The following is a 12,808-nucleotide window of genomic DNA, read 5'->3' as shown; positions in this document are numbered from 1 at the left end:
TGTTTTCTGTGTTTGCTGAGCAGTTTTCCACTTAAGAAAAGCCAGAATATTGGATCTGCTCTTGTTATTCACATCCAAAGGAACAACCTCTGGAGAGTAATTATTCTTATCTACTACTACTCTTTTATATTGGGACGCGGGTGGTGCTGTGGGTTAAACCACAGAGCCTAGGACTTGCCGATCAGAAGGTTGGCGGTTCGAATCCCCGTGATGGGGTGAGCTCCCGTTGCTCAGTCCCTGCTCCTGCCAACCTAGCAGTTCAAAAGCATGTCAAAGTGCAAGTACAGTGGTACCTCAGGTTACATACGCTTCAGGTTACATAAACTTCAGGTTACAGACTCCATAAACCCAGAAATAGCGCTTCAGGTTAAGAACTTTGCTTCAGGATGAGAACAGAAATCGGGCTCTGGCGGCGTGGCAGCAGCAGGAGGCCCCATTAGCTTAAGTGGTGCTTCAGGTTAAGAACAGGTTCAGGTTAAGAACAGACCTCCGGAACGAATTAAATACGTAACCAGAGGTACCACTGTAGATAAATAGGTACCGCTCTGGCGGGAAGGTGAACGGTGTTTCCGTGCGCTGCTCTGGTTTGCCAGAAGCGGCTTAGTCATGCTGGCCACATAACCCGGAAGCTGTACGCCGGCTCCCTCGGGCCAGTAAAGCGAGATGAGCGCCACAACCCCAGAGTCAGCCACAACTGGACCTAATGTCAGGGGTCCCTTTACCTTTACTACTACTCTTTTATATTAGCTGGGCTAGTGCTATCGGGTATAGAGTCCACTTAATTCTCAGTATTTTTGTGAGTGTGATGACCAACACAATGTATGCATGCAGTTCTTTTAGATAAAAAGTGCTGGTGCATTCCTTTTCTATTGCTTGTCCCTTTAGAACACATGAGAGCAGCAAGTCTGCTTACCCCTTCTTTAGGTAGGGCGGCTTTGTGGGGCGGCCGGTAAAAAAGGTAGAAAGGTAAAGGACCCCTGGATGGTTAAGCCCAGTCAAAGGCGACTATGAGGCTGTGGTGCTCATCTCGCTTTCAGGCCGTGATAGCCGGCATTTGTCCACAGACAGCTTTCTGGGTCATGGCCAGCAGGACTAAACTGCTTCTGGCACAATGGAATACCATGAAGGAAACCAGAGCGCATGGAAATGCCGTTTACCTTCCCGCCACAGCAGTACCTATTTATCTACTCGCACTGGTGTGCTTTCAAACTGCTAGGTTGGCAGGAGCTGGGACAGAGCAACGGGAGCTCACTCCATTGCGGGGATTCGAACCACTGACCTTCTGATCAGCAAGCCCAGGAGGCTCAGTGGTTTAGACCACAGCGCCACCAGCATCTCTGATGTGTAAGTGTGAATGAACCACCACAGATGACACTTTCAGATCATATCAGGTCAAGCACCATATTTTTCCAAAGGGGACAGTTCCAGTGGTGTTGTCAGGGTAGGACTTTGGAACTAAGGTCCTGAGCCCCACACAGCAAAATGAGTTGCAGCAGAGGCATTCTGTCCTGTTTTGCCACCTGAGGCAACACGGGGACATGTTGCTGTATTGCCCTACCCCAACACCCTTACCTGGGAATCCAAAGAAGTGGCCAATTCACCCTGCCTTGAATAGGAGGCCCCTCCAGAATGCAGCAGGTTTGGCTTACCACAATTCGAAGTAATACATATTGCCATCTAGAGTCCCCCAGATAAGACTCCTAAGTACAGAGGGTAAAATTATCTAACTGCACCATTGGACAGTCGCCCCATGCAGCAGAGAGTCATTACAGCCCTGCAATGAGAGTTCAGACGATGTGTCTGGAATGGGCAACCGAGCCCTAGGATGGATTTTTATGTGGTGGTTTTATTTTCAACCTTACCCAATCCATTCTGTCTTGCATAGGATATCCTCACCCTGTTGTGCAGATTCGAACCGCCAACCTTCTGATCGGCAAGCCCAAGAGGCTCAGTGGTTTAGACCACAGCGCCACCCACATCCTGCGGCCAGTGCCTCCTCCCTGGCAATGCAAAGCTGGAATGCTGGCAATTAGTCTTGCCGGAGCATGAACTCCATTTGTTTGGGGGGGGGGGAGGGTGCCCTCGCCTACATCTCCAGTAATAGGGTATCCCATTAAAGGGATCCGTGAAGGGCTTGTTTCTGTCCATATGCCCAGAGAGTGGCTTGGGCCTCAGTGCTCTTAAAGGCACCGATCCTCGTGGGGATCCCCTATTTGATGTAAGCCATAGGAATCCCCACTGCCAGTTTGACCCTGATGTCATTTCCAGTAGGCGGGCCAGAAATAAATGGTTACTGAAATATACCCGGAGTCGAGTGTGGATTTCATGCTCTTTATTCAGCTCATAGTAGTGAGGAATGGAAGTTCCCCCGAAATGTCTGCTTTATATACTTTATTTACACAATGGGCCCCACGTGATTGGCTAGTTCCGGGATTCACCCAATCAGGATGCGGATTCACTTCCACCTGGAGTTGGATTGGGTGGCTCCTGTGGACCAATCAGACTGCTGCAATTTGGATCCTATTCAATATCCTATTCAATATCCTATTCGAGCCAGAACCCGAATCCCAGACCAGGGAATACCCCAGGCTGCAATGCACACGTAGGCGGCCAGCATACCTTGAGGACTATGAATGCGACCTCCCGGGCAGGACTGGAACTTAGAGAGGAGGGGTGTTATGTACTGAGTTGAATAGGATCCAAAATGCAGCAGTCTGATTGGTCCTAGAACAATAGGATCCAAAATGCAGCAGTCTGATTGGTCCGCAGGAGCCACCCAATCCAGCTCCAGATGGAAGTGAATCCACAACCTGATTGGCCTACAGGAGAATCCTGGAATTAGCCAATCACGTGCAGCCCATTGTGTAAATAATGTATATAAAGCAGATACTTTGGGGAAACTTCCATTCCTCCTCACCACTATGAGCTGAATAAAGAACATGAATTCCACTCTCGACTCCGAGTATATTTCAGTACATAACAGTTACCTATTGCCTATGCCAGGCTTCCTCAACCTCGGCCCTCCAGATGTTTGAGACCTCAATTCCCAGCATCCCTGACCACTGGTCCGGATAGCTAGGGATCATGGGAGGTGTAGGCCAAAAACATCTGGCGGGCCAAGACTGAGGAAGCCTGGCCTATGCCAAACTTCTTCATCTGTAGTCAATAAAAGTTGCAGCCTGATTTGATCCCATTCAATGGTGTGGTGTCATTTTTTGGTAACACATCTGGGGTGTGTGTGTGTGCACAGCCTGGGCCTGCAAGTGGGTCAAGAAGATGTGCATTTTACAGAGGAGAGCACTGAAAAATGCATGGACATGCACTTTGCGTTACTGACACCTCCCACATTATGTATCTGAGTGCAGAAAGGTTTCTTATGAAGCAGGTCTAAGTGCCTCTCAGTTAAATGGATTGGACTACATTTCAGGACTTAAAAGTCCTCCCCCTTCATAGATATTCTATTTTTCTGGTGATCAATAAAGGTCCACTTCAAGCTGATGAGATCAAGTAGCTCAGCTGGCTGCTAAAACAAGAAAGCAGAAGTAGACCAGGCTTAGTTCTCATTGGATATTAGGTTCAGGCAAAGGAATTAGCTGTAAAATAGTTTCTGCTTTTTCCCCCTGAGAAAATTTATGAGATTTTTATTTTTCAAACTCCTCAGGGGGTAGAAGTCTACTACGTAGATTTTAACCCCTGGATATTTTAAACCATTTTTGTTTGTTTGGCATCAACCTCCCCCCCCCCCCCGACAATGCCACAGAATGGATGCAAAATGGCTGCCAGGCTGCCAACATGGCTGCCGCTGTCATTTGTGGTGGCAGCCGAAAGAAAGGAAGAAATAATGATTTGGCAATTCATAATCTGTCTCTGCTCAAATCCATACCTATCCTGAGTTATTTTCCAATTGGAATGAATTAATACAACTCTGCAATGTCGGTTAAAGCAATATATACATCAAAAAATGAGCAGACTCCCAACTTTTCATTTCAATTTATAGTAATAGCATTTTCAGATTATAATCCTGTATGATCTGAGGGAAGCATAGCCACTGTGGTTTCCTACAGATAATGTTGGACTAATTTCCTATCATCCGTTATTGGCCCTTCAGGCTGAGGATGATCAGAGTTAAACAGCATCAGAAGGGCTCTACCCCAATCTGAGGCCATATTCTAGCTCAGTGTTTCCCAACCGGTGTTCCGCGGCACACTAGTGTGCCGCGAGACGTTGCCTGGTGTGCCGTGGGAGGAAGGCGGGCGAGTCGGGCGGCGAGAGGCCTTAGGCGCCCTGCAGAAAGGCGTCCTCTTTGTGGGTGGGTTCTCCCCCCTCCCTTAGCGCATCGTATTTAGTTGGGGATTCTGGAGAGGGGGGTGGGGGCACGCTGGCCCCGAGCGGAACAGACGCGCCATCGTCCCCACCTCCCTCTCCTCAGTAGCTCCGAGCCGACTGACTGAGGGTGGGATGCGGCCAGCGGCGTCCTCTCTCTCTCTCTCTCTCCGCCTCCCAGCACCGCTTTTCCCAAGGCGGGCGCGCGCCTAAGGCTGAATGGGAGCAGCCTGGAGGCTTGGCGGCCTCTCAGCGGCTCATGAGGAGCGTCCCCGAGGCGGGAGGTGCTGAGCAGGGGCTCTGCGAGAGGGCGCGAGGGATGCGTGGTGGTGCCTGCGCGCGCGTGACTTAAGAGGGCGACCTGCTGCCTCTCCTCTCTCTCCCCTCCCTCCCCTCATGGGCACGGAGTCCCCGGCACAGCTTGGCGCTACTACAGCTACAGCTGCTGCTGCTCCTGCTTGGATGAAGGCGGCTGCTTCTTCCTAACGCCCAGCCTCTGAGGGACCGCAGTCTCCTGCCCTCTTTTTTCTTTTTTTTTTTTTTGGTGGGATGCTGAGGTAAAGGATCCCCTCGCGCGCGGGCGGGCATCTCTTTGGGCAGGGCGCGTGTGGAGGCTTAAGGTGGGGAGTGTGGAGGGGTTGCCACTTGCGAGGGGAGGGTTCATATTGTATTGGGCTGCGGTGTGGGCGACACGGCTCTCCAATGGCCAGCCCGCGGAGGAACATTGAGCTGGAGCATTTCGAGGAGAGGGACAAAAGGCGCACTGAATAAAGTATTTTATAATTTTTCATATTTCTGTTTACTTACTATTTCATAATAAAGTAATTATAAAATACTTTCTTTGTGTTTATTTGATTCCTATTAAAGAGAGTTACTTTATATATAGTCAATATAGGCACAGAGTTAATTTTTTAAACATTTTCTAATGGTGGTGTGCCTCGAGATTTTTTTCATGAAACAAGTGTGCCTTTGCCCAAAAAAGGTTGGGAAACACTGTTCTAGCTTATCTTTTAATATTTATTTATTATATATATATATATATATATATATATATATATATATATATACACACACACCAAATTTCAGTTGCTTTCTCATCAGATGTTCTCAAGGTGAGATATGCAAAAATATAATAATAATAAAAAAATTGTATTTATACCCCGCCCTTCCTGGTTCAAAAACCAGGCTCAGGGCGGGTAACAACAAATTTAAACAATTATAAAAGCAGCATCAAATACAGTATAAAAACATGAATAACAATAAAATAAAAAATCAATTAGATAATCCCCAGGGCTAGCTGGCTGAATTGGTCCTACTTGGGCCAGTGAGGAGGCCAGGGGAGAATTAGCTGTGGGGTCTCAGAGCGGGTGATCTTCATAAAAGGGGACGGAGAAGGAAGAGAAGGGAAATAAAAGATCAGGTTGAATTCAAATTAAAGGCCAGGCGGAATAGTTCCGTCTTACAGGCCCTGCGGAAGGAAGTTAAATCCTGCAGGGCCCTAGTCTCATGGGACACAGCATTCCACCAGGTCGGAGCCATCACTGAGAAGGCCCTGTCCCTGGTGGAGGATAGTCTGACTTCCTTAGGGCCCGGGACCTCTAAACTATGATTATTCACGGACCTTAAGGTCCTCTGCAGGGCATACCAGGAGAGGCGGTCCCGTAGATACAAGGGCCCTAAGCCATAAAATGTATAAACAGAAATGTTTAACTAAAAGACATGTCAGTGGCATCCAGTTTGCATATGGTTGATTTGCTGATGTGAAATATACACATTAATGATTCCTATTTTTTCCTCTGTTCTGGCTTGGTCTAAAAGCTAACTCTCCATCCTTTCACAATTGTGGCTGGGCAAACCTAGCCAGATGCACCCATCTGTATAAATATAATATTTATATATTATAAATATAAATAATAATTAAAAATTCTGGAAACTTTTTTTTTTTTTGCAGTCTACAATTGGCATATATAGAACTGGATAAAGTACACATAAATGTGGATTATTTTTAGAGATTTCATACTACTGGAACTTTAACAATTTTAAAAATGATCTAACAATGATCTAACAATTTTAAAAAGAATTGTACCAGTGATTAGTATGCGCAAATAAACTTTTAAAGTCATTTTTATTGTGCTAAGTGATTAATGCTTCATAGTTGAAGAAGAGTGTCATCAGCATAGATACAGATATATTTTATAGGAGATGTATTTATGCTTCATACTTGATATAGAAAGGTACATTTTTTAAAATTGAAGAAGAGTGTCATCAGCATAGATAAAGATATATAGATATATTCAGTAGGAGACAAGTACATATAATAATTATAGCGGACAGTTAACTTATGTTCTTCAGTCCTTCTACTCGGTACAGTGAAACTATGTTGTTTTCAAATGAAAGTTTAAGAAATTTAATTTTAAAAAGTGACATTTGTTCCATGGACTTTAATGTTTGATATTTGCCTTGAAATCTACCTGTATTTCTCAGACTACAGAATCCTTCTGTGATGGCCTTAATTTTAATTTTTAATTTTATTTTAAACGGATTTGATCTTTTTATTTGTGAAATGCTCCTAAGAGTCACAGACCAAGAGCAACCTCATAATTTTCCTCACAGGGCTTTCCACATCCCACACATTAAGAACTCATTCAATTATATCTTTATATGGTGCTGCTGTTTGTGATTATTATATCCAGGAATGATGAGGATCAGCGTAAGGTCTTTGGGCACCAGGGCATGAGATTCTGGGCCAAGATGATTTAGATTTCTAGTCCTTCATTTTGTTTTATTAATACCCAAGAAAGCATCTTGTTAACTGAACCCAATCATTTTATGGTGATGTGCATGTGATAAGCTCAAGGTGAACTCAAATGGATAAATATATCTAGGGAGCGCAGCTGCAGGTGCTTGAAGAAAATGATGGAGGACAGCTTCATAATGTCAAATACAAAGAAGCAAAATAATTTTATTCTGATTCAACTAAGGACTACCCCTGCTATTCATATTGCTAGCTGGATGGAGGGTTGCCTCTGCAATCTCTTTAGTATTTTAAACTCTTACAGTGCAATCCTATGCACATCTACTCAAAAGTAAGTCCCATTACTTCAATAAGGCTTAGTTTTAGGTAAATGGGCATAGGATTGCAGCCTTAGTTTTAAATTGTATTATTGCCTCACCTGGAATATTGGTTTGTATTGGATGGTGACTAATATATTCAATAATAATACAGAATAAAGCAACAGGGTATTGTGGCACCTTAAAGAATAACAAATTTATTTTAAGTTAGAGTCCACTTCATAACCATGTTTTCATATTCTGGCAAGTTCCTAAGCTTGGTCTCATGGAGAAAGCGAGAGAGAGGCCTAATGCCCAGTGAGTTGCATGCCTAGGTTGTGGATTTAAATATCCATATCTAATATCCATAAATATCCATATCTACTGGCAATGGTCTCCCTGGCTGCAGTTACAGAATTGTGGCGTCACTACTGAGAAAACTGTGGGATGTAATCCACTGGGAGCAGTCAAATACAACATTCCTTGTTTTCCTAGAGTGGACATGCAAGGGGATGTTGGTCCAGCCAGTCAAAACTTCCTCCTGGGCTGGAGCATCCTTCCTTGCATGTGACTAGAGGTGGGCATGGCCTTACCTGTCCAGGTAACAAAAAGGACAAGGCACGCAGCCATCTCTGTCTCTTTGATTTCCTCCCTCGTTGGACCAGCTTTTAGCTAGAATTGCTCTGTTGGCTCCTAGCCAACAGTGGACACTGGGATTATCTCCATATGGGATAGATCCACATGTATATACTTTGTAATTAAGTCTGCCTTCAGGGATCCAACTGTGAACTGATAATGTGAGTAAACTTCTTTTATATACTTTACACAAGATTGTGGCGTGTTTATTCTTTTAAGAGGGGTATAAGGGAACTTACCAGGATTCTAATATTGAGAGGCTTAAACAAGCCTGCAACCAGCTATATCTACTGTGCCTTTAAAAGGGGAATGTAAAACTCTGGTAAGTTATAGAACTTGCTAGCGCAAATTAGGAAGGATAGTAATAAAAAATATATCTTTTCCTGCCTCCCTGAAAATTCTCACCAAAAACCATGTCCTATATGTTTAAGGTGCCACAAAACTATAGTTGCTGCTCTTTACCACAGAAACAACTTGCAACCAAGGGTTCCTCAGGTACCACCTCACCCTATCTAGGTCCCTGCTCAGCAACTGCACTCTTCAGATGGGGCATGGCTGAGAGGTGCACTTAGCTCAGCAGAACTGTTGGGATCCACAGCCTGGTAATCTAGCAGGGAGGTGGTGGTGGAGGCAGGAAGGGTCTTGGTCCACAACATGCAAGTGCACAACATCACTGCCCTTGCTGATGTCAGCAGCCCTTGTCCACACCAGGAACCAGTATTCATTCTTTATTATTATTTTTCCAGTGCGGGCGTGATCTGTGCTTCCAATCTTAATGCAGCAAAAGGGTTGCTTCAACTACCAAAGCAAGCAGCAAGAGAAACGAGCCGGTTCTATAAAACAGTGGTAGCTGACCTGTGACCCTCCAGTGTTCTTGGACTGCAACTCTCATCAGTGCCCCATTCCTCTCTGCACCATGGTCGACGGTCAGGGGTGATGGAAGTTTTAGCCCAGTAACACCCAGACTTTACACCCACGTTGTAAAGGCATACAGCGAAAAAGGTTGTCCCATAAACAAGTGACAAAGTGGATTGAAAGGTGCACTCCGCCATTCCCAACCAAATGTGGAATAGAGACCTGATCATTTGAAGAATAACTTAGCTTAGAATAGTGATTGTATTCTAACTTGCATTTACTGACAAACTACAAGCATTCTTTATATATATAAAAAGCATCTGTATTTACAACCCATAAATTCTTCCCAGCCCTTTAAATGAGCTCTCCATCTTCAATATATTTGAGTTCTCTATAAATCTACCATTCCTTAATCTAAATGTAATCATCTTGTAATAGACCGATTCCAGTAAAACTGCCATTAATCTCATTTCCTTGGAAGAGAAGGAGGCAGAACGGCGAAGAAGGGAATAAAGAGAAAATTTTCTTCTAGTGTTTCACTGTGGTGTTTTTTATTTAATTTCCAAATTTAAATAGAATCATGACGAACAGCAATAAACATGGGCAAGATCCAGCGAATGGCAAGCATTTCTTGCACAGTGGAATTTAAAGATGCTCCGTATTGGTTCAATTGTGCTGCATATGATTTTGTTTACTTCCACTTGGGCTCCAATGTTTCGTTTGGTGTTTTAGAAGGACCACAAAATGCCGAATGAAGGCCCTTTCAAGTTACCAATTGTCTAATGCAGCTATAAACCACTGAGCCTAGGACTTGCCAATCAGAAGGTCAGCGGTTCGAATCCCCGCGACGGGGTGTGCTCTCGTTGCTCGGTCCCTGCTCCTGCCACCCTAGCAGTTTGAAAGCACCTCAAAGGGCAAGTAGATAAATAGGTACCGCTCCGGCAGGAAGGTAAACTGTGTTTCCGTGCGCAGCTCTGGTTCGCCAGAAGCGGCTTAGTCATGCTGGCCACATGACCCGGAAGCTGTATGCCGGCTCCCTCAGCCAATAAAGCGAGATGAGCGCTGCAACCCCAGAGTCGGCCACAACTGGACCTAATGGTCAGGGGTCCCTTTACCTTTACCTTAATGCAGCTTAACAATTCAGATATCTCCATTTTACAAAAATATAAAAACACTCTCTGTAGGATTCCCATTATTGTCACAGAGAATAAATGTTATGTCACAACAGTGACATTGTGCTTCCTCAAGTTTGTATTTCTGCAACCTCAAACAACACATGGTTGGACTACTGTAATGGGATCTTTACGGGGCTGCCTTCAAAAATGGACCGCATGCTGCGGCTTGTGCATGTTGAGCTTAGCAACTTGTCAACATCATTTCACAGAGGTCATGAAGGCATTGCAGTGCCTGGCGATATGCTACTGGGTCAAATTCAAGGGGCTTGTCAGAAGTGCACCTGGGTTCCCTTGTACCCTTGTCAAACAGCTGTACCGGGACCAGGGCCGGATTTAGGTTTGACAAGGCCCTAAGCTACTGAAGGCAATGGGGCCCTTTACATGTCCAGCTGTCCTTTGTCAACAACAAAAGGTCACTGTTTTTTTGTGTTGAATATATGCTATATGGTAATTTATGGACCTAATAGGTATCTGAAGCCATTTGCACATAACAAAATAACCAGTCCATGCAGAATATAGGCACTCTATACATAGAAAGGAGCGAACCAGTGATATTTTAGGGAGCTGGTCACCACTACTGAGAAGGCCCTGTAACTTTGCTTCTTGACCGCAGACATAGGTATGAGAGATAAGTATCCTTGCAAATCCTTAGTATCTATGATTCTATGGGAAAACATCATAGGGGCCTACACAACACACAACACTGGTTTTATTTTATTTGTTTTTTAGCTTATATTTTGGAAATGTACATCCAGTGGGTATTTTTCCTTTAAATTTTTTTGGAGGCCCAAAGAGAGTGGGGCCCAATCTATAGCTTGTTTGGCTTATACGTAAATCTGGCACTGATGTATCGGTACCTCCAAAGCTGGGAAAGACCAGGGACCAGAAATGCAGAAAGTTTGCTTTTCTGTGCTCCTCCAGCAATTTCCTCTGTGCCCGTGGGGACTGAGTCTGCTCTGCCCCTTTTCCTTCTACTTCTCTGCCTCCTTCCCTTTTCCCTCCTGCTGCAACTCTCACCTGCTCTCTCTGCCTTTCTTCCCTCTGAGTCATGCTGGGCGCTCCGGTCAGACTTCTAATCACACCACCAAACTGGAGAGGGAGCCCTGCAAGGCTGCTGCAACGGCCCATGCCAGTGGCCAGATTCCTCCACCAAACTGCCCGGGGCTTCATCCAGCCACCCAGAGCAACGGAGGAGCGGCCTGGGGGTGGCCACAAATGGGTGGGCTCCTAGCCCCTGTGAGCCAGAGTGGAGACTGCAAGCCTAGCCATTGCTGCCACCTGGAGCTCAGGAGCTTCACCTGCATCACAAAAGACAGGATTCTAAAACCCTCCAATGACAGTTGCTGGCAGATGGCAGGCAGCCAATCCCTGCTGTGATAGGGCCAGCATTGTGATTCGCCAGTTACAGCATAAGGCGACCTATCACAGGCGGGGAGGTGTGTTGCCTGGGCTGAGTGTCTCTGTTTGCCATCCCTCTTGATGTTACAATAAATCCTTTTTGAGCTGAAATCTGGTCTTGGGTCATGGCTGAGCCCACCTACATTTCAGAGAGGCATGGTTTTTGTGCCCTCCTGGGCCTGCACCCTTGGCAGGGGCCCACCTGGTTAACCTCTAGGTATGCCCCTTCACGTGATTACTTAAAAAGCCCTAAACAACTTGGGACCTAAATACTTCAAGGAGCATCTTCATGTGAATCAACCTTCCTCTGAGTTCAGATCATGAGATCCCTTTTGCAGCAATCTACAGGAGGGACCTCTCTGCAGTCGCAGCCTCCCTCTGGAATGTCTGCCCTTCGGATACATACAGCTGACTCTGACTGTAGAGTTTTCGTTGTCAGCTAAAAGCATATTTATTTGCTCAGGCAATTTGCTTTTTGCTATGTTTGTTGTTTGAGTTGTTAAAAACACACACAACAACCTGGCCTTTGATCTGATCTTCATGTAATTGTTATTTTTATTTTATTTTCTATTTGCTTTGTTGCACTCCACCCTGAGATTGCTAGTCAGTGAAGGGTTGGTTTAAAATGTTCTTAAATAAATAAGCACTTGACTGCATCTAGCCAACAATGATAGTAGTGGTGATTTGGATTGCAGAGTACAAACCAATTTGTGCAATCAACAGCAGTAAACAAATGAAAAAAAGCTTGTGTGTCCTCAGCAACAACAGTCACATCATTCATTTCCTTTTCCTCTACAAAATTCTTATGAGATTCCTATCTCACTTACCTCTGATGTGCTTCCAAAGATCCCCCAGAAAAGTTCCTTTTCAAAGAGCAGAGATGTTTGAGAAAGGAGAATGTTTAGTTATTTAATTAGTTAGTTAGTTAGTACATTTATATCCCACTTCTTTCTCCAAGGAGCGCAAGGTGGAATACACAGGTCTCCACCTCTCCATGTTATTCCCACCACAGCCCTGTGAGGTAGGTTAGGTGAGTGAGTGAGTGAGTGAGTGAGTGAGTGACTGGTGCAAGCCCACCCAGTGAGCTTCATGATTGAGTCGGCATTCGAACCCTGGACTCCCAGGTCCTAGTCCGACACTACACCACACTGTTTGTTTCTTGGGAGATCACCAGCGCCAAAGCAATGATTCTTCAACATCAACTTCATTGGACTGGCCATGTTGTTCGGATGCCCAGTTATCATCTTCCAAAGCAACTACTCTATTCCAAACTTAAAAATCGATAGCGTAATGCTGGTGGTCAACAAAAGAGGTTTAAAAACTCTCTCAAGGTAAATCTTTTAAAAATGTAGTATAAACACCGACAACTG

At 45.0% G+C, this 12,808-nt stretch overlaps 1 long non-coding RNA gene across 1 annotated transcript in view; it reads right to left on the bottom strand.

Annotated features, from left to right (window-relative positions):
- The window catches only part of LOC307214411, a 58,372-nt gene extending 47,056 nt beyond the window's left edge, over nucleotides 1-11,316 (bottom strand). Inside the window, exon 1 of the long non-coding RNA XR_013838053.1 lies at nucleotides 11,058-11,316. This is a non-coding gene — a long non-coding RNA (uncharacterized lncRNA). The remainder of the gene's footprint in view (nucleotides 1-11,057) is intronic.
- Between the last annotated feature and the right edge of the window lie 1,492 nt (nucleotides 11,317-12,808).

The sequence above is a fragment of the Podarcis cretensis genome, assembly GCF_951804945.1.
Source record: "Podarcis cretensis genome assembly, chromosome: 4".
Taxonomy (NCBI): Eukaryota; Metazoa; Chordata; class Lepidosauria; order Squamata; family Lacertidae; genus Podarcis; species Podarcis cretensis.
The sequence above is the reverse complement of the archived record's forward strand: the minus strand, read 5'-3'. Positions and strand labels throughout refer to the sequence as shown.